Below are 23,828 nucleotides of genomic sequence, written 5' to 3'. Positions count from 1 at the left end.
CCAGCTGCAGCGAATGGTGGAGGGGAGGATGGAAACTTCATAGATGTGTACATTATAAAGGAAGCAATGGCATACAGTCATATCTAAGCCATTTGAAGGCAGGAAGGGATTATTTTTATGGGAAAAACATCAAAAGTCTTCTGAATATGTAACTTTGATAGACAGAGATTAGTTTTTATGGGTTTAATCAGTAACTGGAGCAGTACTTTTGCGACTTTGCCAGGAATGGACTGTGAAAACTGTAATAGATAACAAATTTGGTAAGTTGATTAATAAATGATAAATAAGTAATGCCATAAAGCAACTTTAGACTAAATGTACTGTAAAAATGAATTCATACAGAAACCAAAATGCAATACAGAAATGTAGACAAGCTTGGAGTCCACATTAACAGTGAGGAGAGAAATAAAGCACTGTTGGCCAGTTCATGGGTTTTACATACATGTAAGAGTTCATGCAGGTCCACATGGTGGATTTTTGTCAGCGGCTCAAATCCACAAGACTTGTGAAGAAAGTAGAAGACAAGAATTGTTTCCGTACATACTTCAAATGATAATAATACTTTGTCACTATTTTCTCCTTTTTGTTTGACTGGATTTCTAGCAGACTAGATGCCGGGCTGCCTCTCACACATGGACATTTGTCCCATAGACATATTCAGGTTTGTCCACTGACAAAACTGACAGGATTTTTAGCTAATGTGCTTTGTGTACAATAATTCTGTCCACACAGAAGCAGCTCTGTGCTGAATTGTGGGATATCCAACCATAAAACCTCTCAAACCGCAAGATAATCCAAATTCCTGACATGCTAGATGCCTAATTGATCATCCCAAGTCTGATTGTTGATCTGTTTAGGAATTAAATAGGCATCTTTACTTCCCTCAACCAAACACGAAATGACTACCAATCCACAGATCCAAATGGAGTCATCTGTCCTGTGTTCTCATCAAGCTTAAGGACTGTTTCCTGAAACCTTATCAGGTGTTTGGTCAGATTGAAACAGGCCTGCATTAAACAAATGGAAGGGGCTGCATGTTGCTTTAGGCCCCACTGACACGATGAAATGCTGTCAGCAATCATCACAAATCATCAAGACCTTGATCTGTTTAAGGTAGAAACCACAAAAGTACTACAGATGAAGGCTTTTCTTTTAGAGAGAGGAACAGACAGAGGTGGATATTTTGGGGAGACAAATAACGAGTACAAACTGTGCAGATCTACAACAGTGTGACGCTGACGTGTTATTCCCTTTTGTGTGCAACATTTGCAAGTTAAGTGAGAAGACTCAGAGTTAAAGGAAGAACCTGCAGCGACAGAACATGTCACCTCTCTCGTTGTTGTTTAACTATGAGGCTGTGTTACATTATCTGAGCGGATGTGCCGTGCGAGCGCTTTGAATCGTGATGGTGATGTTCGATGGAACGCAGGTATGTGGGAGTGGAGTGTCTCACCCTTGACTGACTGGCCTGAACTTGCCTTGTGATGCCCACATCACTGTGGCGACGGCATCGTGTTAAAGCATTTTCCACAGCGGCTTTGTGTCGTGACTAGCAGGCTTCACACCAGCGTATTCTCACGGAGCTGCCCCCTCGCTGTGACTGTTCTCCTCCTGTCCCGTCTCTTTCTGTCCAGACAGGGAAGGTGTCTGTGGCTGCTCTGCTACAAGCTGTCTGCTCTGAGCCGAGAGGAACGAAGACTGTCATCATCATTGAGATGATGGTGATGAGTAAAAAGATGCATCACCTCTCTGTCTTCACAGCTTGTTTTCGCTGTGATTGCTTTTGTCCTGCCAGATTTAGCTGTAGCTCTCCGTCAGGTGACTCTGTAGTTTCTGCATACTGGGGATGTGCAGCGTTGAGCACACTACATCCTGGCATCTGCACAACATAAATTCACCATTTCCACTTTGAAGATTTGTGTCTTTTAATTAATGTTAGTTTGACCATGCGAGTCAGGTGAGGCCAGCCCATATAATGCTGACCCTTCGTACTAGAACAATTTGCTTTTCCATCAATTTGTAGGAGCAGGAGATCAGAGAGAAACTTCATGTTGAGAGATTTACAGCTGAGTTAACCCGGTTAATGTCGTCACACTGAAAAAAGAATCTATTGCAAGTTTATACACTATTGTTCAAAAGTTTGGGGTCACACAGACAATTTCATGTTTTCCATGAAAACCCACACTTTTATTCATGTGCTAACATAATTGCACAAGGGTTTTCTAATCGTCAGTTAGCCTTTCAACACCATTAGCTAACACAATGTAGCATTAGAACACAAGAGTGATGGTTGCTGGAAATGTTCCTCTGTTCCCCTATGGAGATATCCCCTTAATAGTCAGCCGTTTCCAGCTAGAATAGGCATTTACCACATTGTCAATGTCTTGACTGTATTTCTGATTCATTTAATGTTATCTTCATTGAAAAAAAAACTGCTTTTCTTTACCTTCAAAAATAAGGACATTTCTAAGTGACCCAAAACTTTTGAAGGGTAGTGTATACGAAAAACAATACACAGGCAGGCATAAGACAAATGTCAGACTCATTGTTGTCCATGACCAATAAACCCACGCACTGACGACATCTTTTCTTTCATATTCCCTAGTCCCATTTAATGTCCAGTATCTGGTGAAGGTAGAAGGAGCTGCCAGTGTGTAGTTAGCAGAGCAGGAAAGCTCAGAGAAATAAAAAGCTGTATGGAAATTTTAATCTCTCTACTTCATTCTAAAGTAATTTAATTAAACATTAACTAATCAGACACAAACGACAGCGCAACAGAACCTGCTCTTACTCATTAGTGAGTAGAGTTCATTGTGGTGGCTGTCAGTTCATAAAATGCAATAAAATGTAATTCCATCAACACTAATGGAGTAATTCAGTGCTCCAGAAAACAACCATCTCATCAGTTTGGACAGCAAACTGCAGTCATTTTTGTTGAATGTTTTCCACACATACTTGAAGTTTAGTAACAGATTCAAAGCCAAAGCAATCACAGATGCAGGGTGGATTTGTGAACATCATAGGAAACAACTGATTTCAGCATATGATACGTTACTTTATGTTTATGTTGTGTTAGTAAGTGTACTAAGTTTGAATATTTTTCAGATTAACAATATAACGTATGGAAAAGTAGGCCTTTAAAGACATCCTCTGGTGAAGATCAAGTTTTTCACTTTGGTAACGCATCTATATGGTGTTGTTTTTATGGTGGAAGTCATACTGTAAGCTACTTAAATAGTCACCTTGAAACTGTACAGATGACAGTCAGGATTCAGACTTCTAGGGTTTCATTTGTAACAAATATGTGTCAACTTGTAGGGTGGAGTTTTCTCTATCAATAGTTTTAATCAGGATCAGTTTACCGTTTTAACATCCATCCATCCATCATCTATACACCGCTTCATCCTCATTAGGGTCGTGGGGGGCTGGAGTCTATCCCAGCTGACTTAGAGTGACGGCAGGGGACACCTGGACAGGTCACCAGTCTATCACAGGGCTGAATATAGAGACAAACAATCACACTTACATTCATATCTGTGGACAGTTTAGAATCACCAATTAACCTCAGCATATTTTTGGACTGTGCGAGGAAGCTGGAGTACCTGGAGAAAACCCACGCATGCACAGGGAGAACATGCAAACTCCACGCAGAAAGATCCTGGGAAGGCCGGGACGTGACCTTCTAGCTGCAAGGCGAAAGTGCTCACCACCAAGCCTCTGTGCAGCCCACGTTCCAACATGTGTAGCTGAATTACTCCAAAATTCCAACTTTGTTGTGTTGTGTAGTGTACAGTAGTTTTAAGGTGTCTGAGGAGAGTTGTAGGTGAACTGGTGTGCTCAAGTGGCAGGCACTCCATAGATCTGCACTCTCTATAGGAAGCAAAGTTGTAGGGTTATATCTAAGCCATTTTAGGGCAGGAAGAGATTATTTTCATGCAAAAAAGCACATAAAATTGCAACTTTAATCCACAGAAATGCATTTTGAGGCGTGCACAATGTTGTGATCATGATTGTGCACAGTACATTTAGAAATCTAGCATGTCATCTAAATATGCTAACAAGCGAATTATGAGCAATCTTTCTTCAGAATCGCTGACTCCACCTTTAAATTTTCTGTCAAGAATGTTCAAAATAAATGAGCAAGAAGTTTATCCTGGTCACTGTTGTTGAATTTCTGCAAAACATACTGACATTGCCTCAAAACCAAAGCATGCATAAAACTATATAAATGTTCTGCACTTTTGCACCCCTGGCAGAAACACAGTCCACAGAAACACAGGCCTGTTGGTCGTCAGCTTTTGTCAAAATCAGTCAAACAGGGCCAGAAATGTTTGTCCCAGAACACAAAGTTTGTGGTGCAGCACACAAGCTCAGAGCTACTCCACACCAGACTTCCTGTATTCATTTTACCTCACATACTGCACACCTACACTCCGATACTCCACGCTCACATTCAGTCCACAGAATTATAAAACATTATACAGTGGGTGTTGAAATGACTTCCATTCCCAGTTCATTTTCCTCACCTGAGGGACTGGTTCAGCCGTGTTGCATAAAGCTTGTCAAAATGGTGCTCTTAGCCAGGGCTTTTTAATTAGTGTTTTATGGTAATTTTGGGCAATTGAGTCCTCAGTTACCATAGCAACTGCTCGATGTGCAATTTCCATGGACTGTTAAGGAAAGCTTTAGGGATAAAACTTACTAAAGGGTGTTTATGCAAATGGAAGCCGTCATGCAGGGCAAGAAAAACATTCAAAACGCTGCAAGTGTGGGTTCACAGGATGAGAAGCTGCAGCTGAGGAGTCACAGGTTAGATTCCTGCATGGGTGTTGAAGTGACCTTGAGCCAAACGGTAAACCCAGTCTGATTGGCATGATGATAAGCATGTCAGCCGAGAGATATCAGGGCATAGATGAGAAGCCACGGCATATTATCTGCTTTCATCGGGAGAGGGGATGAACGAGAGGGGAGGGCGAGGACAGGGGAGTGACAGAGGCAGCAGCAGGTGATAGATGGAATGAACGCATGAATAGAGATCCAGACAGTCATGCACAGCTATCAGCTGGCAGTAAAAAAGAGAGATTGACTCCCGGCCAGAGCGAAAGAGAGAGAAAGAGAGAGGGATGACAGAAAGATGGAGAGGTTGTTCCAGATAGCAGCAGGTCTCGCAGTGTGTACACGCAGAGTTTTCCAGGTGAAGGTGAACCGTTCTCTTGCAACCAGGACTCTGATCTGTTTTCTTCACGTTGCACGGAGAGAAACCCGGACACATCGCCACGTACTGGGGCTCAGTAATACACCGCATGACAAAAATTACAAGTTAGCCCTTCATTTTAGAGGCAAGGCTTAGCTTTAGGAATAACGTTTGAAGTATAACCACGTTAAAGCTCGGGTAGAGGTTTGTAAACAGCACCTTCAGGTCTGTGGAGCATCTTTCAGCTCAGTGTTTGGATTTTACAGCCATCATTTTTTCAGCATCATTTCCAGACTGAACAAGCCGGAGTTTTGTGCAAAAACATGCTACCTGCCCAACACTACGCAGCAGACAGACACAATGAGCAACAAGTTGGTCAGTAAAGTGGAAGATTTCGCAGCTTTAAAGGCAGATGCTTCCTTCAGGAGTTCAGGGAGACCAAAGCAGAGCTAAAAGGAGAGGAAAGACAAATTAATAAAAGACTAAATCTTGCACTGTGACTGCTGAATGTGTACATATCGACTGTATATAAAGATAGATGGACCACCTATGACGTCATCCATCCATAAATGAGCAAAGAGATGGAGAGCTTCCATCCCTTGAATTATACATAACTTTAAGCTGTAATACAATCTAAATGAGTGAATTATATAAAAAACGTATCTACTTCACAGTTGTCATGAATGTGGAAGTTACAGATAGGCGCCAAAACTGCTTTTGTGCCAGGCTGTAAACATATTAATTTCAGATTGCGTCTTTAAATAGTGTTAAAGGTACGAAGAAGAGAAGCTTCTTGCATTTGTAAAAACCCACTCACTATGCTTTTTAGAGCTCGGAGTCTTTGTTTTCTTGCCAAATCACATCGAGGTGACATGGTAAGGAGAGCAGACTGTGCAGCACATGAACTGGTACACCGTGTGTTGACCCAGGGTTCGTATTTAGTCTCCAGTATGTTAAATCAAATTGACCTAAAACTTGAATAATACGTGTCACTCTGTTCTTAGCATGATCTATGAATAGTTCAAAGCTTCTAGGCCAACAGTTTGAAGACATGATGCCATAGTAGACATCCGTGTGTGTGTGTGTGTGTGTGTGTGTGTGTCTGTGTGTGTGTGTGTCTGTGTGTCTGTTCCTTCTTTCCGCTCCTCTGTCTTTCTGGCTCTGAGCATTGGGCGAGCTGCTGGGACACCAGCATGGCAAGGTGACCTTAAATAAACAACTAAATAACACACACAGTTGCACTCTTACAGACATCAGCACTCTGAGCTTAAAAGCGTCTTTATCCGTCCTTTCTGTATAGGATTAGTTCTTATACCTCACTGTAATCCCAGTTCCTCTACTCATGTGACATTCTTATACATGTTTGGTAATAAACAAGGTTAGTAGCATTTCAGAACTTTTCACAGCTAACTTTCCTTAGCAGACATCAGAAAAGGTGTATGTGGAATGTCCTTTACTACATGAAACATTAGATTCTAGTGCAGTGGAGAACCACCTGAACCTGGCGTCCGGAAGCAGTTGTCTTTTTCAACCACCGCTAAAAACAGGTCACAAGTCTGCACTTAACCATCAGCATTTTTGAGCACTTGCATAAGCTTAGTCGATATGACATTCATGATGAAGTGCTGCAGCAGCCTGAGGCTGGCCCACCTCACCTGTACAAACCCTCTGAAGCCCAAAACCTGATGAATAAGCTCCTCCAGGATTGACTTCTTGAGGTATATAATCAGTGCTGGAGGAAGTATCTCCTACTTAGAGGTGAAGTATGCTGCTGCCACGAGAAAGTTGATGATATTTGAATTCCACAGACAGACAAACATACTTTGTACATTCAGAAGCCTCACCTCCCATATTCATGGACATCTATGGCCATAGTCATGACACTGACAACTGGGTAAGTGGACCAGAAGAAAAGCATTTCAGCCTTATAGGCATGGAAGTGGATGTCTTTTTTTGTAGCTAAAGTAAATGAAACCTTTTCATGTGAAACACCGTGGATTAAAAACTAGGGAGAGTTGGATGTTGAAATTGTTTTAACCGGCCTGGAGAGCCATAGAGTCGGCTGCAGACCTTCCTTTCCCTGGTCAAGTTGAAGCCAACACCCATGGTGACCTGCTGCTCAGAGGAGGATGGGAGTCTTGAGCCCGATTATGCTGAAAGCAGTTTTTTTTTTCTCAACATTTCCCCTTGAAAACACGGAGGAGATGAGCAGTTGCTTCTTTCTTTCACGTCTGCTTTACAAGCTATTGCTGCAGAAGAACCATCCACTGCAAGGAATAATGGGGCAGGGTGTTTTGTAAATCCTCTGAATTCACCTTATCCTTTGGAAAATGTGGTGGGATTCATGAGATTGTCTTATGTATGGGCAGCAACACTCCCTGTTACTGGTTGACTGGAATAGTGTGGATCGGTCAGAGCTAATTGTTTGCTATTTACGGAGCTGTTTGTTCAGCCATTACAGGGCTGTGTACCAACACCAAAACAGACACAGAACAGACAGCCAGCGGACTGTGAAGAGGAATCCACTGAAATTGATAAAAAGTGCATTGGATGAGAATCACATAATCCACCTTTGATTATTTAAACAATACTCTATACGAACAAAGCTGCCACTTGAAAATGTTGAAAAATAATTAAATCGAAAATCAAATTGAAATATGATGCATTTTTGCATATTATTGTCAAGTATATCATCAAAATTAAGCAAAATTTTATCACCTTCATGTATTTTTTCTCATTAGATCTATAATAATAATGACAAGGGTAGGAGCATTAAGCTGTAGCTAAGAATTTTTTCTCTTTTTTAGTAATTGCCGTTTTTATGACTTTATTTTCTGTTAATAATTGTAGGCTGAGATTTCATTGGAAGCTCATTTTATGAACTGATCATGTGTTTACATGTAAAATCTCAAGTAGTGATGTGGCTATGGCTTTAAAATGCATTTTTCATTTTACAAATTATGAGTTTTTGCTTGTTCATGTGAACAGAACATTGTTTAAATCTGTTTAAATTTAGATGTGCCAAAAAAATCTGCTTTTTAAAAAGAGATGTTCAAATAAATTTACATGATTATTTCCTGAGACTGTATATTTTATATTTGACAGGAGATCGAGGTGACAGATTAATTAAGGATTAGTGCAGTCAGTGTAGCCAATCTGGCTAAGTTTGTGTCTTTTCCATTATTTATGTGTAACTGTCACCGTATACATCCTCTGAAGGTCACACTGGAATCAGGAAAAGTCAGAAATCTCAGGAAAAGTTTTAAGCTCCTTACAGTGTTTATGTTCTCTATGGATAACTAAAAGGAGTTTGTCCTGTGTGAAAAGACAAACATCGGTTTAGGAAAATAGCACAAAAACTTTCCTCCCTTCATAACGAGGATTGAGAGCAGAAAACACAGTCTGCAGAGAGCTTCTCGTTCTCAAACACATGATAAGTTTATCTTTCCAATGAATCACCTCCTGGAATTTAAAAATGGGTTTAGATCGAGACGCTCCCGTAGAGAGGAAACAAAAAATACTGTGCTTGATTTAAGATGGCTTCCCTTTCTGTCTCTCGGTAGGGGGGTGGGATGGAGGAGGATGGAGAGAGAGAAGAAGTTAAACACAGAGACAGACAGAGGAAGAGCGCTGAGAGAGAGAGAGAGAGAGAAAGAGAGAGAGAGAGAGAAGCCTAAAAGGGAGAAGACAGAAAGAGGAGATGTGCCGGGGTGTCTCAGGCAGAAAGAACTGGGCCACTGAGCACAACCCTGGAAGAACAGAGCGCAGAAAAAAGAAAAGACTGGCCTGGAAAAAAGGGGAGAGAAAGTGAGCGATAACAGAAGGAGAGGAGGGAGAGGAGAGGCTCAAATGAAGTCTTTTCTCTGTGAGCCTCACAGATACTGAAGAACAGTTGGACGAGTGAAGCCTTGAAATGAAAAACCAAATAAGTCTGTCTGGAAATGTTTGAGAACAGCTAGCTGCCTTTCTGTTGATAATGACATCACTCTACGTGAACACAAGCTGTTTTATAGTCGAACCTCTGATCGTTAAAGGGTGATTCCACTCTATTACAACTTTAATGCTGTTTTCTGCAGTTCTGGCGTCTGTTTCTATTGGATGTGATAATTTTACATGCAACATCCTTACTGCTGAAATCTGGCAAAGCGGCACCATCACTGAGAAGAAATCTGACTGACAACCTGAGTGATGCTGCATGTAATGGTAAAATAACCTATATAACAAGAAAGCTTTAAATAAAATAAATCGTCCAAGCGCTGTTTTATTTGAATTGGATAAGTTTTGTCCTGAAAAAGTAATTACATTTAATAATTTGCAAGAAATAAGTAGGGATTAAAAAAAAAGGGCTTTAAAAAATAGGCACGCTCTAACTTTGTGCTGCAGAAATCTGACTTTTCTTTGCTTGCCTCACAACTATTGTAGCCTTTTTTCTGATGAAATTAAACACCAAAATGTTACAAAATTATGGATTTTATCAAGTTAGCCGGAGTACGTGAATCTGTTAGAACATCATGTCTCCTAAAAATGAGGTTCCTCTACGATTAAACTTCATTCTCGATAGTTTTTTGAAAGAAGCATATTTCCTCCTAGATTATGTTTGTGTATAACAATTGTGTTCTAATCATCATCTCTTTCATTTATTCTATTGCTTTACTGTCACTCATTTTCAGCCAGTCGATCACATAATGAATGGGGCAGAACTTGTTACCATGGTTACACGGAGACTGAGGCAGAAATGTTGTGAAGGGTTTGCATTTTTTTTTTACCCGATTCATGATATTTTCTTAAAGCTAAACAAACAGCGAATAAAAATGAAAATGAATACTTCATTAAAATGAAACTTTAGGTTAAGAATAATGGTCCCATATGAGCAGCAATGTCCAGTGTACTGAGTGAACGTCCTGCTGCAGAGTTACGCCTCCACTCCACCCTCCTAATGAGGATCTTTCGAACTGGAAACGTTTTTTTTTCCACTGTGCCTAACTCTTACCTTTTGGTGGGAATATATATTTCTTTTAAAAACTAAAATGAAAGTGAAGTTTTTTGTTGCATAGGAATCACATTTTACAGAGTCACTTTTGCATACCTGGTTTGCTTCAGTCTGAAGCATGTTGCATGTTGTTCCATACCTGCATCAATACTGTTAAATTATCCAATAGAATATGTCCAACTGACAGTGATGTGAAACAAATAAAAGCAGCAAATACATCTGAGAGGCAGATCCAAACAAATATTTGGCATTTGTGCTTGACTTAATTACCAAAATGATCGATTTGTGTCGATCGTCTGATTGTTGATTAGCTCTGATGGCTGCCATAGGAAACGACTATGTCATAAATCCCTGCAGTAACCCAGATCTGCTCCTCTCTAACAGCACATCTCTCTCTGCTGCTGCTAGCTCTCTGTCACGCAGCCTTTCTCTGTCTGGTTGCTTGTTTATCTGTCTTTATTGTGAACTATTTATACATCCCACTGTGAGTCTGTCTAACTTTCAGTCTGTCATTTGTCTGTATTTGTCTCTAGTCGCATCCAAAAGTTTTCCTCAGATACAGTGAGAGTATTCTTATTCCACTTGTGTGCACGCTGCCAACATCTTTTCAGGTCACTCTGTGGCTGCAGTCCCAGGTTAAGTAACAGCTCTATGACCCATTTGCTGCGTTTGTGAATTTGTTCAGTCATGCATCTGAGCATAATTGATTGTCACATTCTGGGTGCAGGTGAATAGTCAGCTGCTCTGTGTTTTGTTGTGTCGGCCGGCTGTTATTTTTAGTGTCGGTGCTGTGAGGGTCATTGAGTTTTACAGACGTGCCACCTGGAGCCACAGTGGCGGGCAGATTGGACGGGCTGCGAGTGTGAAAATGCCCAGACTGTGATTCAACAAGACTGGGCTGTGATTCCTCGAGACTTTGTCCTCGTCGCAAAAAAATTAATTATTGATCATTTGTTCAAACACGGACCGACATTCCCCTGACAGCAGGGACTGTGGGAAGTAGAAAGTGGATGACCGGGATTTCCGTTCTGTCCCATGCAAAGACTTTTACGTCAACCTTGGAGACAGTGTTTCTCCAACACTAATCAGGTTATTTTAACGACATAAACATAACCAGGCCTCGGCTACTGTGTTGATATATTGAAAAAAAGCTTTTCTTTATCATCTGGAAGGCTTATAGAACCAATTGTCTAGGTATAAAATCTATTTAAGTTAATATATTTCTTGCAAAACTGAAGCTAAGTTGCATTGTCCATTGTCCACTGAGACAAGACCCCTAAATAGTTTCCCATGCTCTTTTCTCTCACTTTGCTGTTCATAATGACTCTGGATTAAAATCTTTACAAATATTTTCATCCATGGTGCTTCTCTTACCCTTAAGTGCTCCACATAAGCTTTCAGTTCTGAGACAGAGAATCGTAATCTTTTCAGATGTGTTTGTTTTGAGATGGCACTCCAACATTGTCTTTGCTTGGTTTCCTCCCAACATCCAGACAGGCTGGTTTGGTGAAGCAATCAGTCTATGTGGCCTTGAGATTTCAGACCCCACGAGTAACACGTAGGACCCTGTGAAAATGGAAAATTTGTGTGCGCGTGTGTGTGTGTGTGTGTGTGTGTGTGTGTGTGTGTGTGTGTGCGTGCGTGCGTGCGTGCGTGTGTGTGTGTGTGTGTGTTTGTTTCAGGAATTGATTATCTTTACCGTGAAGTGTATTTGTGTACTGAAATGTTGAAAGGTGAGGAGCAGCACAGGGAATCAAACTGTCAATCCACATACTGCTGATGTGGGATATAACGGTTTTACAGATTATACCAACCTGACACTTCTGCGCTTTGCATAAAGCTTTATTTTATGTCTTTTTTTGCATTACTTATTTAAGCTATCATGGAACACATCAGTGGGTGAGAAGAGGGACTGCAGCAAAATACAATATGAGAAAAATAATGTTTTTTTGGAGCATTGAGACATGTAAGCTGCCTGTGAATTTTAATAAACCCCCAAAATACAATTATAAACATATAAATATGCATAATATAGCTTTTCAAAGTTTACATAGGCAGCTCATATTAGACCATACACAAAATATCAGTCATTATCCAGTGCACTTAAGTTCATAAACATCCCTTAAACTATGAACCCACCTATAAAAAAATAAGTACTCTTTCACAAATGATCACAACTGCAAGAAAAAACAAGGTCAGCAAGAGTTAAGTTACATTACTAGGTTGGGACAATCACCAGCATTGTATCACCTAGAACAGGGGTGTCAAACTCATTTTAGTTCAGGGGCCACATTCAGCCTAGTTTGATCTCAAAAAGGCCAGATCAGTAAAATCATAACATAATAACCGATAAATAACGACAACTCTAAATTTTTCCCCTTTGTTTTAGTGCAAAAAAGTACATTCTGAAAATGTTCCCATTTAATAAACTGTTGATTTTACGAAACATTATGAACAACCTGAAATTTAAAAAGAAAAATAAGTACAATTTCAACACTATTAAGCCTCAGTTTATTATCTACACATTACAGCTTACAGATCTCAGTGTATCAGGAACTGAACAACAGAGTGTTTTACAACTTGTCGAGATCTAGAAATCGTTTTAAATTTACATTCATTTCCACATCTGTGTAGTAATCCTGATCGCCTGAACTGACTCACTGCTTAAACTAAAGTGGGATCTATTAAAGAAAAGGATAATTTATCCTCCTACCTTGTAAATGTATTAAATGTATACATAAAAAACATAAAAGTGGTGGCAGTGCATCAACAATAGGGTCCACCAAGCCAAACTCTTGTACTGAAACTGCTGACATTATATTGTTTAATGTTCAATGTCTTTAAATATTTTCACAGAAAGGCTTCATTTTCACCTCTATAATTTTTACACTTTGCAAAGTCATCCTGTGGGCCGGATTGGACCCTCTGGAGGGCTGGTTTTGTCCCGCGGGCTGTATTTTTGACACCCATGAACTAGAAGAATTGTGTAATGGCCGGATTCATGTTTTGACCAAATATTGCTGCTTGCTTGTTTAACTGGGACCTAAGTGATTTTGGGAGCTGGGGACTGGTATAAAACATGCTCAAGAATGACACCTGCTGCAGTTTTACATTGATTTATCGTCCTTCTGTGCTTAATCCTTGTTAATGTGGCATGTGTCTGGAGGCTATCCCAGACTGCTTTGGATTTGAAGAATAAAACACTCTGAATGTCAAATTCAATATCCATTATCAATAAATATCCCCCAGAGATACACCTGTACTTCAGACTTGAATAACATTTCATTATTCCTGTGCATGCAGAATGTCTCCTGAGAGTACTTGAATGCAGCACAGTGCTCTGCTTAGTGAAAACCTGACTTTTCAAACACAACATTTGTAAATGATTAAATTTTTGGCCCAGGACAAAAAGACCAAAAAAAAAATCTGAGTATTTGTATGCATGTGCTGATGCAGGTAACTGCTCTAAGTGGTTATTTAATGAATGTACAAAAACGATAGAACGCGCTGTTCCTGGCTGCTAGTTAGCTAACTGCCTCCCACATGTACAGTCTCACACACATACACACCGCTTAGGGATTTGCTTAACAATGTGGAGCACTGGGATGTGAAACAAGGATCTTCCATTTTCTCTTCGCTGTCGCCGTCACAAGCAATCATGAAGTAAATGAGACGGTGTGTATGTGTTTGTCTGTTGTCGCTGATTTATGTGTTTCACATGTGCTTGTGCCTGACTCTGTGACTGTTTAATTGTGAGCGGGTGCAGGAGCCTGAGGTAAACTCTGCAGAGTGCAGCACTGACACCTTTACAAGAAACAGAAAGAGAAGGAGCTGTTCTGAAGCCCTTCTTCAGGTGCTATAAAAGTGTCTGACATATCTGAGTCTACGTTAAGCGTCGCCAAATGTGGAACGATCGCCCACTGAGTGCAGCATGTTCTGTTTTATGACACAGAGAGAGAGAGAGAGAATGAGTAAAAATACACCCAGCTCCTGGGAGACAGTCTCTATGGCAGCGGTTACTATGGTGATGGCAAGGGCTGCACGTGAAGAGATGGCCGTCATGGTGATCAGGGGAATTCACCCTCTCGAGCTGCTGGAGGACACACACACCCATATGCTGAAACACTCACACACACAAGCTTGAATGGAGAGCAGAAGCAGGAGGAAAGAAAAGAGACCACTTGAGGTGAAATTCAGGAAGAGCAGCGACACCTTACTCACTGCTCACTAGCAGTGCTGCAGAGCAACTCTATGCAACGCTGGGCTTCAGTGCAGTTTTAAGATTCGATACTTACTTACTACTTATTTTGCATATTTGACAGGTTGGTTCTTATACAAATTAAACAATTTTGTACTTTCTAATACGAAGCAAAAATCCATCTCATCAGGGGGCGGCACAGTCGTTTGGTGTTTAGCACTTTCGCCTGGCAGCTAAAAGATCCCTGGTTTGTGTCCTGGCCTTCCAGTGATCTTTCTGCATGGAGTTTGCGTGTTCTCCCTGTGCATGTGTGAGTTTTCTCCAGGTACTCCAGGTAATTCTAAATTGTCCATAGGTGTGAATGTGAGTGTGATCGTTAGTCTCTATGTGTAGCCCTGTGATAGACTGGTGACCTGCCCAGGAGGTCTCCTGCCTTCACCTTAAGTCAGCTGGGATAGACTCCAGCCCCCCATGACACTAATGAGGATTAAGCAGCGTATAGTTTATGGATGAATGTATGTCCCATCAGGTCATTTCATTTTGGAATTGAGCCCTTAAAGTGTTCTTTCGTTATAAAAAAGTGAAACAATCTCCCTGTGTTGTTCGAAATATACCAGTCAAACACAACATGAACACCACCTGCCTCATATTATGAAGGTCCCCCTTTTACTGCCAAAACAGTGTTGACCCATCGGACCATGAACACTGAGCTGGCGTCCTGTGATGTTTGGTACCAGGATGTTGGCAGAAGATCCTGTGATGTCCTGTGGGTTGTCCCATGGGTGCTCAAGTAGATTGGGATCTAGAGAGTTTGGGAGCTGGGTCAAGGCCCTGGGTTCTTTGTCATGTTCCTTGAGTTGTTCTTGGGATATTTTGCAGTGTGGCGGGGCACATTGTCCTGCTTGGAGGAGTTCGCTGGAGTTGGAGAATGCAGTATTTATGAGTTTGCATGAGTTTCAGGAGTGTGCTTGACAGGGAACAATGTTTCAGTCGGCGGTACATGTCCAAGTAGCATCCACATGAATGGCAGCACCCAGTGTTTCCCAGAAGACCATTGAACTGCAACAAGATGATCAATGTCATTCACTTCACCTGTCAGTGGTTTTAATGTTGTGGCTGATCGTGAAATAATAAACATAAGCTTGAACGTAAATTTCATGAGACTTTTAATGTCACAACCCGTCCTTTCTTCGTGATTCTTTTAGGATACAGAAATATGTCTGCAAAACTTACTAAGCACATTCATTTAAATAGGAAATGATGTTTAAAACTCAATACCTGACAGAAAAGCCCTTATTTTGAAGCCGCAGATTAAACTGCCAAAATACCAAACCAAAAACCAACAGCAGCAAAACTGTTGGTTACATATAAATAAACGAGCTACAATTATATTGTGATATACTGTGTGTCACTGTGAAAGCGACCTCTTTACACAATGAAGGTTGCACGTGGATTTTTAATTGTACTTGAGTTTTTTCATATTGTCATATTGCTGCTTTTACTTAATTAGTAATCAGAATCTTCTTCTGCATGCCGGTGTGTAAATACGTGTCGGTGGCAACATTAAAAGCACTGACAGTTGACGTGAATAACATTGATCATCTCGCTGTAATCCAATGTTCTGCTGGGAATTCTTGGGTCCTGGCATTCATATGGAAGATACTTGCCACCTAAACAATGTTGCAAACCAAGCCCATAGCAATGCCAGTGTCCTCCTCCAGTAAGACAATGCATCCCACCATAAACTGCATAAACTGCTCAGGAGTGGCTCAAGGAACGTGACCAAGAGCCCGAGTCTGTGACCTCCAGACTTCCCAGATCCCAATTCGATTGAGCATCCATGGACACAAGTGGGCCCAGACCCTGTAACCCACAAAACACAAAGAGCTCACAGCCACCACCCCTGTTCCAGACAACACAAGTTCCATGTCCATCACATGGAGGAGACCTACACAATGTTATGCAGGTGGTTTTAATGCTGTGTCTGATCAGTGTATGTTGCAGCAGCAGATCTAGCATTTTTTTGCGTATTATTGTTTTATATAATATCATAATTATTGTGCTGCTAACAAAAGTAAAATTGTTTAAATGTGTGTGTGTGTGTGTGTGTGTGTGTGTGTGTGTGTGTGTGTGTGTGTGTGTGTGTGTGTGTGTGTGTGTGTGTGTGTGTGTGTTGGGGACTTTCACATACAGCGTTGCCTCTGCAGAGTCAGTCTGCTCTGTCATACTGTTTCCATAGCAGCAGCGAGAGCCAACACAGCCAACCACGCTCTCTTCCTAGTTTCTCCCTATTGGTGCCGGCTCGCTCTGACTCTCTTCCTACTTTTCTCTTTCTCTTTTTTGTGGTGACTTGCTCTCTGGGAGTCTGGGCAGGAGTGGATGCACTTTAGTGCCACACCTTCATTCATTCATTTATGTAGGCAGAGTCCACAGAATACAAAGAAAACAAAGAAGAAAATTACAGATTCATTTTCTTCACAAAACATGACATCTATGAATGGACATTGGGCCCAAATGCTGGAATACACAGTTAAATTGGTCATCCTGCGGCATTTTTATTGTTCTTTCTGTTTTAGCGTGAAATACACTTTATATGGTGGATTTGAGGCAGCTTCTTTGTCCATCTTCTGGGACTCTCTTGGCATCAAATCAGTCTATGGAGGTGTCTGTGTCATGAAGGTGTTGTCTCATGTAAACAGTCTCCCAGTGGCTAATATTTGTCATTGTCCCTGCTGTGGTAGTACTAGACTGGGTAACATCAGCTCTCCTCTCTATTTTCTCATGTCTTTCTTGACCAAAAAGCTGTTATTTTTACTCTACTCTGTCTTTGCATATTTAGCTGTTGCATCAATAGACTGTGAGGGCATAATCAAGCAGCTGCATTATCAGTATCAAGTAGAAACAGATTGTTCAGCAGCCTGTGTGCTGATATTTAGCGATTGATTTAACCAAATCATTAAACACAAGAGTTACTTTTCACTGCTTCCATCTGGGTCATTTTGGGAGTCTTAAAATGCAGCCTGGAGTCAATTACCACATGTCAGTCAGGAAAACTAATGCTTCATCTTGTGTGTGACTGATCATTCTATCAATATATATGACTTGGATTGTCGATTAAAAAAGACTAAAGATCAACTACAGCCAAGTGTGGGTCATATCAAGTATGGTCATTGTTACTGGTTTATACTGGGCCATCTGGCTCTCGGCTGGGATGTCAAGTTGTTGATTAGAGGCTGCACCAAGCATCAAACTGATTTCACACATTTTCTAGCCATGTAGGTTTCAGCCAAACAAGCACTCAGTGTACAGTCTTACTCAGCTAGTGAAAAGATCCCTAATGCTGCTTCTGCTGTGTCACGATGACGGAGTGTCACCTGACATGTGTCCTCAGTCACAATGAGACTGAACATGTGAGAGGGGATCGTAGCGGGCTGAATACATAAAAGGTTTGACATGTACCAGAGAACACATATACCCAAATCACATTTGTAGTTATCTCGTGTCACAGTGCATGTTTTCCACAACTGTGTTTAAGCGTGTTTGTGCAGCTGAGAGACGGTACGGAGCAGCAGGATGTCTTGCAAACATGCTGTGTTGTATTTTGCTCCAGGCCTGGACACTGTTAACATTCACTGCTCCTCATGGCCATGCCGTTCCAACTCATCATCTTGCAGGAAGAATGTGCGATGTTAAAGTACAAAAATAAAAAAGAATTTGTGCCGAAGTTTCACCTTTTTCTTGCGTGCAACACTGACCACAAATGCATCAGTTCCTAGTTGACACACATATCAAGGGAAGTTCTCACATAGTTATCTGAGTTACTGTCTTAGAATCATTCAGATATGCATATTTCAAATAATTCATTTTAGGAAATTTTCGAGAGGTCTTGACCAAACCCTTGTGGTTGCAGCATACTGTATGGTCATAAAGCCAGCAGGGTTTACAATCAAGTACATCTTTATCAACTAACTACAATTTAATCATCTCTATTCCAGTATACCCTAAAACATTTTTGTGTATCTTCCTGTTTTTGGCTAGAGCCGTTGTTTCATTTTTACCTCTGCCAAGAAGTTGAAGCCCCATCCGTTTGTTGGTTTGTTTGTTTGTTTGTTTGACTGTCTGTGTGTCAGTAAGATTAAGCAAAAACTGCCAGACTGATTTTCTTGAAACTTCTTTCAAATTGCAAAATTGGTCTTGGCATTGGCATTAGATGATCTCTGTCTGAGTGCACTTCCAGATGTATTCATTTCAATGGAAGTCATCAGTTATTCATGTGACTACATAAGAGAAATATTACCATAAATACAAGACATACAGCCATCTTTTAAAAATATTTTTATGAAATACTCACTCTTAACATATCAATGGCTTAAAAAGTTTTCCAAGAGAATTTTAAAAACATTTTCTATTTATTCATTTATTTACATGAAAATCTCATTTTTAACCTTGTAACATGTCCATATGGTGTTTTATCTATGCTAAAAGTCTCATTGTGAGCAAAATCAGCAGCAAACACCAAGGGTGAGCATTTCTACCTTAAAACTGAATATTGATGAAAGTTTTAGAAACACAGATTCAGACTTACACAGTTTTATATGTCACAAACCAAAGGAACCAATCAACTTGCAGGGTGGAGCTTTCTGTATCATTATTCTTCTTCACACAATCTGTTTCTGGGTCCAAACGTGTCTGGCTGACTGCGGTAATTCCAATATTACAATTTTCCATTGTGTTACGTACAGTGATTTCACTGAGTTTGAGTAGATCCTAGGTGAGCTGGTGTGCTCGAGCTGCAGCTCCGATGGATGGAGAAAAAGATGGAGACCTCATGGATATTCACATTTCGACGGACGCAACAGTGCAGAGTTATATCTAGGCCATTTTACGTGAAGACGGGAAAGGATTTTCCTGGTAAAAAAAGTTAAAACTAGAAGAAGAGACTAAATATGTACTTTTGAGTATTGGGTAGAATAAATCAGTCACCAGAGAAGACTTAAATTAGATTGTTTTGTTTTTCCTCTGTGATGTTGCATTCATTAATTTTGTCCATATTGCCCGTCCATATTTTAGCTCTTGCTTGTCAGTGGGATCTTTTTCTCTGCATTTTCTGACAACTGTACGGGAAAAGGAAAATGGGATTTGCTCCAAGATTTTTTTGTGCTGTGCGATCCTTGTTCCCCATTCCCCAGCGCTGAACAAACTCTGGTTTATTTGCTCTAAACATGTGCGGGTAGTAAGGAACCAGTGGTCTATGGTTTGAGCACCATGAAGAGCCCTGACTGCCAGGTTTACACATACAGTAGACAAACAGTAAATCCCAGCCGGCCTCATTACACCCGCACTGAGCGTGGCTGTGGATAAGGATGTATTGATTTTAATGGTCCAGCCCTTTTAGATAAACAGTCCTGGAGGATCTGCGGCCTTTTTATCAGATTTCACTGTGCTTGCAACAACCTCTAGCTGATAACAGTGTACTCACAACGCTCAAGATCACTCTGTTTAGCGTCTCAATTCATCTGGTCTCACAGTGGAGCTGGACATGTGTGTGTGTTTATAGACAGATAAAGCTGCAGGCCTTATCTCTGAGCCTCCTGGTGTCTGTCCCTCTGTTCTCCACACCTTCTTATTTTCATATTCTCTCCTTCCTTTCCTCCTCCGTTTCCCCTTTTTGCCTCCCATCTCTCTCTTTATGCCACTCCTCATCACCTCCTTCTGCTCGCCTCATCACAGCTGCAGATCAAACAGGAAATTGAAGTGTCAGTCCGATAACTGAAGATTCACTCTTTGTTCTATTTGAAAGGGCTGCTATTAAAACATTTTTATTTGTCAGTAGATTGAGTGTAGTAAATGCTTGGGTTTGAAATGATAAAGCTGAATGATGTGTCCTCACTCAAGGATTTTAATACCCATGGTTAGCCTACTTATGCCATTCAGCCACAAGCTTTTTAAATGGAGTTGTGTAATGGAGTGATGTTGTCGCAGAATTACAGAGGATTCAGTCTAATTATATGGCTCTGGCTTGTTGTTTGAAAAGACTGTGTGCGTGACAAAGAGCCTCAGCCTGCTGTGAGCTGGGTACCTGCTGGTTGGCGGTTGATGACTATATTACCCATCTGCCCCATGTTTTACACCTGCCTGGCAGCAAAATAGCTGCAGTGCAAAATGAAGCTTTCAGATTAATGTTGGTCCCACAGCACCTAAAGCAAAAGTTCACATTTGTCCCTATCTTAGAACAACATTCACATGTCCATATGTACATTACCGTTCAAAAGTTTGGGGTCAACCAAACAATTTCATGTTTTCCATGAAAACTCACACTTTTATTCATGTGCTAACATAATTGCACAAGGGTTTTCTAATTGTCAATGAGCCTTTCAACACCATTAGCTAACACATTGTAGCATTAGAACACAGGAGTGATGGTTGCTGGAAATGTTCCTCTGTACTCCTATGTAGATATTCCATTAAAAATCAGCCGTTTCCAGCTAGAATAATCATTTACCACATTAACAATATCTGGACTATATTTCTGAGAAATTTAATGTATCTCCACTGAAAAAGCTGCTTTTCTTTCAAAAATAAGGACATTTCTAAGTGACCCCAAACTTTTGAATGGTAGTGTATGTTTCAACAGTTTTCCAGAGCTGTAGCCCTCACTGGCCCTCAGTAATGCAGTAATCCCATTGACAAGATACTGAATAACATGTAGAGTCCACAGTCTGTGCAGAAAATGCATCAATAAGCTTAGCTGAGGCTAATGTTTTGGTCAATACATACTCAGGAGACTTCCACATTATGGTATGATTTTTTTTGGTGCCTGTTTGAGTGCGATTGCCTTCCCTCCCATATCCCACGTTGGCCAGCTTTTGCATTAAAGTTCCACACCTGACTGCAAGTATGCCATCATACATGTGACACTTTAATACACAGTATACATGTGCACCAAAACCTAAATGGTTCATTTCCTACAGCTAACATTACATTGGAGTACTACTGCTTTCATTTTGGCTGCACACTTCTGAATTTGTGTGACTTCTCTGTCTCATTCTCGCTCTGAAATATCTAGTAAACGCTCAGTTTCATCATGTGACCAGAGGGATCCTCTAACAAGGGCCATGTTTGGTCAAGTAATCATGATATCATGCTGTCGTCATTGGTATGCTTTCTAAATATGGTGCAGCTTTCACGCCGTGGATTATATTTATAGATAAGTAGCGATGCATAAAGTTTTTTTGCTATTCAATGCGAGTCACAAGTTATTTAGTATCTACAGATATCCAATACTATTTACCTTGATGATACACGCTTCAGCTATTGTAGATTACCTGTAGTTCGTAGCTGTGTCACCAGGTGGAACCTCTTATTGATTGATACTGTATTGACAAGAGGAGCCTGTCACTTGCACTACCGGCTGTCCCTTGTTGGCAAACAGAGAGCATTGTGGAGATTTAGCTAGCATTGGGCCACCATGACAAAAACTTCAGTGAAGCTTAACGACCTCCAACCAGCGCTAATGTGTTTAAGACAAGTTGGGATTCTTGTATCTTCTTAATCCTAGTGGCATACGTAACAGACCCACCTTTGCTGCCTTTCACATGTATGTTGGCTAAAATAGCAATACCAGGGAAGAGAAATGTCCACTGTGCTTAGTTTGTGTTATCATTTAGCCAATTATTAATTTGTAATGTGGCAGATAATTAAGAAGATTATCCAAAATGTGCATCCTTAGTATCTTGCCCCAAATCATGCTCTCGCTCTGTCACAACTGAGTGACAGTGGACAAGGTCAGCCTTAGGTTCAAGCCTAAGTTTGACCCTTTTCGATTGGTTTGGGACATTCGTGTAGATAGGTAAACTCTGAATGGCATCACCTAGCTCAGTGTGGTGGCTCCAGCAGTCACCATCTTGGCAGTGCCTGACTCCTCTTGAGTCCTTGCTGATGCAAAAATGAGCAAAGATTTGGAGCTTGAGTGGAGCTGAGGCAGGCCATGGACTGTCGTATTGACCCACTTGTAACTATTACCTACACCATGAATTATGCAGAACTTTCAAAGCCTTCAAACTGTTTAAACAGGTGAGTTATAAGAAAATAAAAACTAAAATATGATCTCCTGTACAGTTGTCAGATGCAGATTTCTGTGTTAAAGGATGAAAAACTTAATCATGCAGTGTTTTTCAGTTGGTGCACCCTATTTTTAGGTAGACGGCTTTATTTTTTATTTATTTTAATCACAGTGCTGACACATAGAGACAGACAGCCATTCACCCTCGCATTTACACCTACAGTTAATTTAGAGTCAATATATCTTTGAACTGTGGGAGGAAAAATGAACAGTGAGAGAAAGCCAACAGACGGACGGGGAGAACATTCAAAGTCCACATGGACAGGCCTAAACCTGATGTAGAACAATGCTTAAATGGTCAATCCAGCAATTTTAAGCATTGGGGATAATTTCCCTACTCATTCAGAAGCCCCTCAGGATGTGAAAATTCTTTACAAGCTGAGTTATTTGAGAACATGGATTTTCAGTCCATCTTGATCCGATAATAAGATGCTGTTGGTTGTGTAATGGGAAATTCAGTGTTTTTAGAACTGATCCACACGAGGGAGTCAAAGTCTGCTACGTACATTTTGAGTATTTTTGATCTACAGTACTGAATTGACTTAATGGACATCTGTGACTATGGTGCAGCACACAGTGAATACACACACACACACACACACACACACACACACACACACAAAGGCAAAGACAAGGTGCTGTGACAAGGTTTTACATTTCCATGTATATCCAACTGGGTAAACTTGAGGCCACATAGCAAATGCTTTGACTACATATTTAGAGTTAGAAGTTTTTCCTGGAGTGATCGCTCCATCCCTCCACCTAATCACTCATCCGCAGGGCTGTGAAAGGCTGGAGCCCATCTCAACTCAAAATGTACAAGATGCACTGGGCTCATGGATGACATGTCAGACACTGATAGATACAGAGTCATATGAATGCTGTGGTTTTTACACCCTCAGACTTAAATTAAAACTTGAAAATTTTCTCTGCATATTATTATTTTTTTTGCAGAAGGTGTCATATGAAAATGTGTTCTTTTGTGCACTTATTTATTTCATTACTCAACAAAAGCGCCAAAATCTGTCAATATTAATGAATACAGCTCACAGGGTTGATGTCACAAATTTATTTTGGAATATTTTAGAGAAAATCCCACTCATGAATTTTAATGCCAGCTTCATAGTTAATCTCTGCTGCAGAAACATTTTTTGTACTAGTTTGATATTTCAGACCATGTGTCATCCCTTAGTGATTCAGTCTGTCCATGTAGCACTGTCAGGCTAACAGCGGTTTATATGTAGTAAGATATGGAATACATCAGATATAATAAGCCTGTTGATGTTCGTGAGTTGCAGACCCCCAGAAATGACTCTAACATCAT

General features: G+C 40.6%; 1 protein-coding gene across 13 annotated transcripts in view; it reads left to right on the top strand.

Annotated features, from left to right (window-relative positions):
- Window positions 1–23,828, top strand: part of lrrc7 (leucine rich repeat containing 7) — a 161,802-nt gene that overhangs the window by 83,752 nt on the left and 54,222 nt on the right. The window lies entirely within an intron of this gene.

This window comes from Amphiprion ocellaris, chromosome 2 (assembly GCF_022539595.1).
Source record: "Amphiprion ocellaris isolate individual 3 ecotype Okinawa chromosome 2, ASM2253959v1, whole genome shotgun sequence".
Lineage (NCBI taxonomy): Eukaryota > Metazoa > Chordata > Actinopteri > Pomacentridae > Amphiprion > Amphiprion ocellaris.
This window is presented reverse-complemented; position numbering and strand designations above follow the sequence as displayed.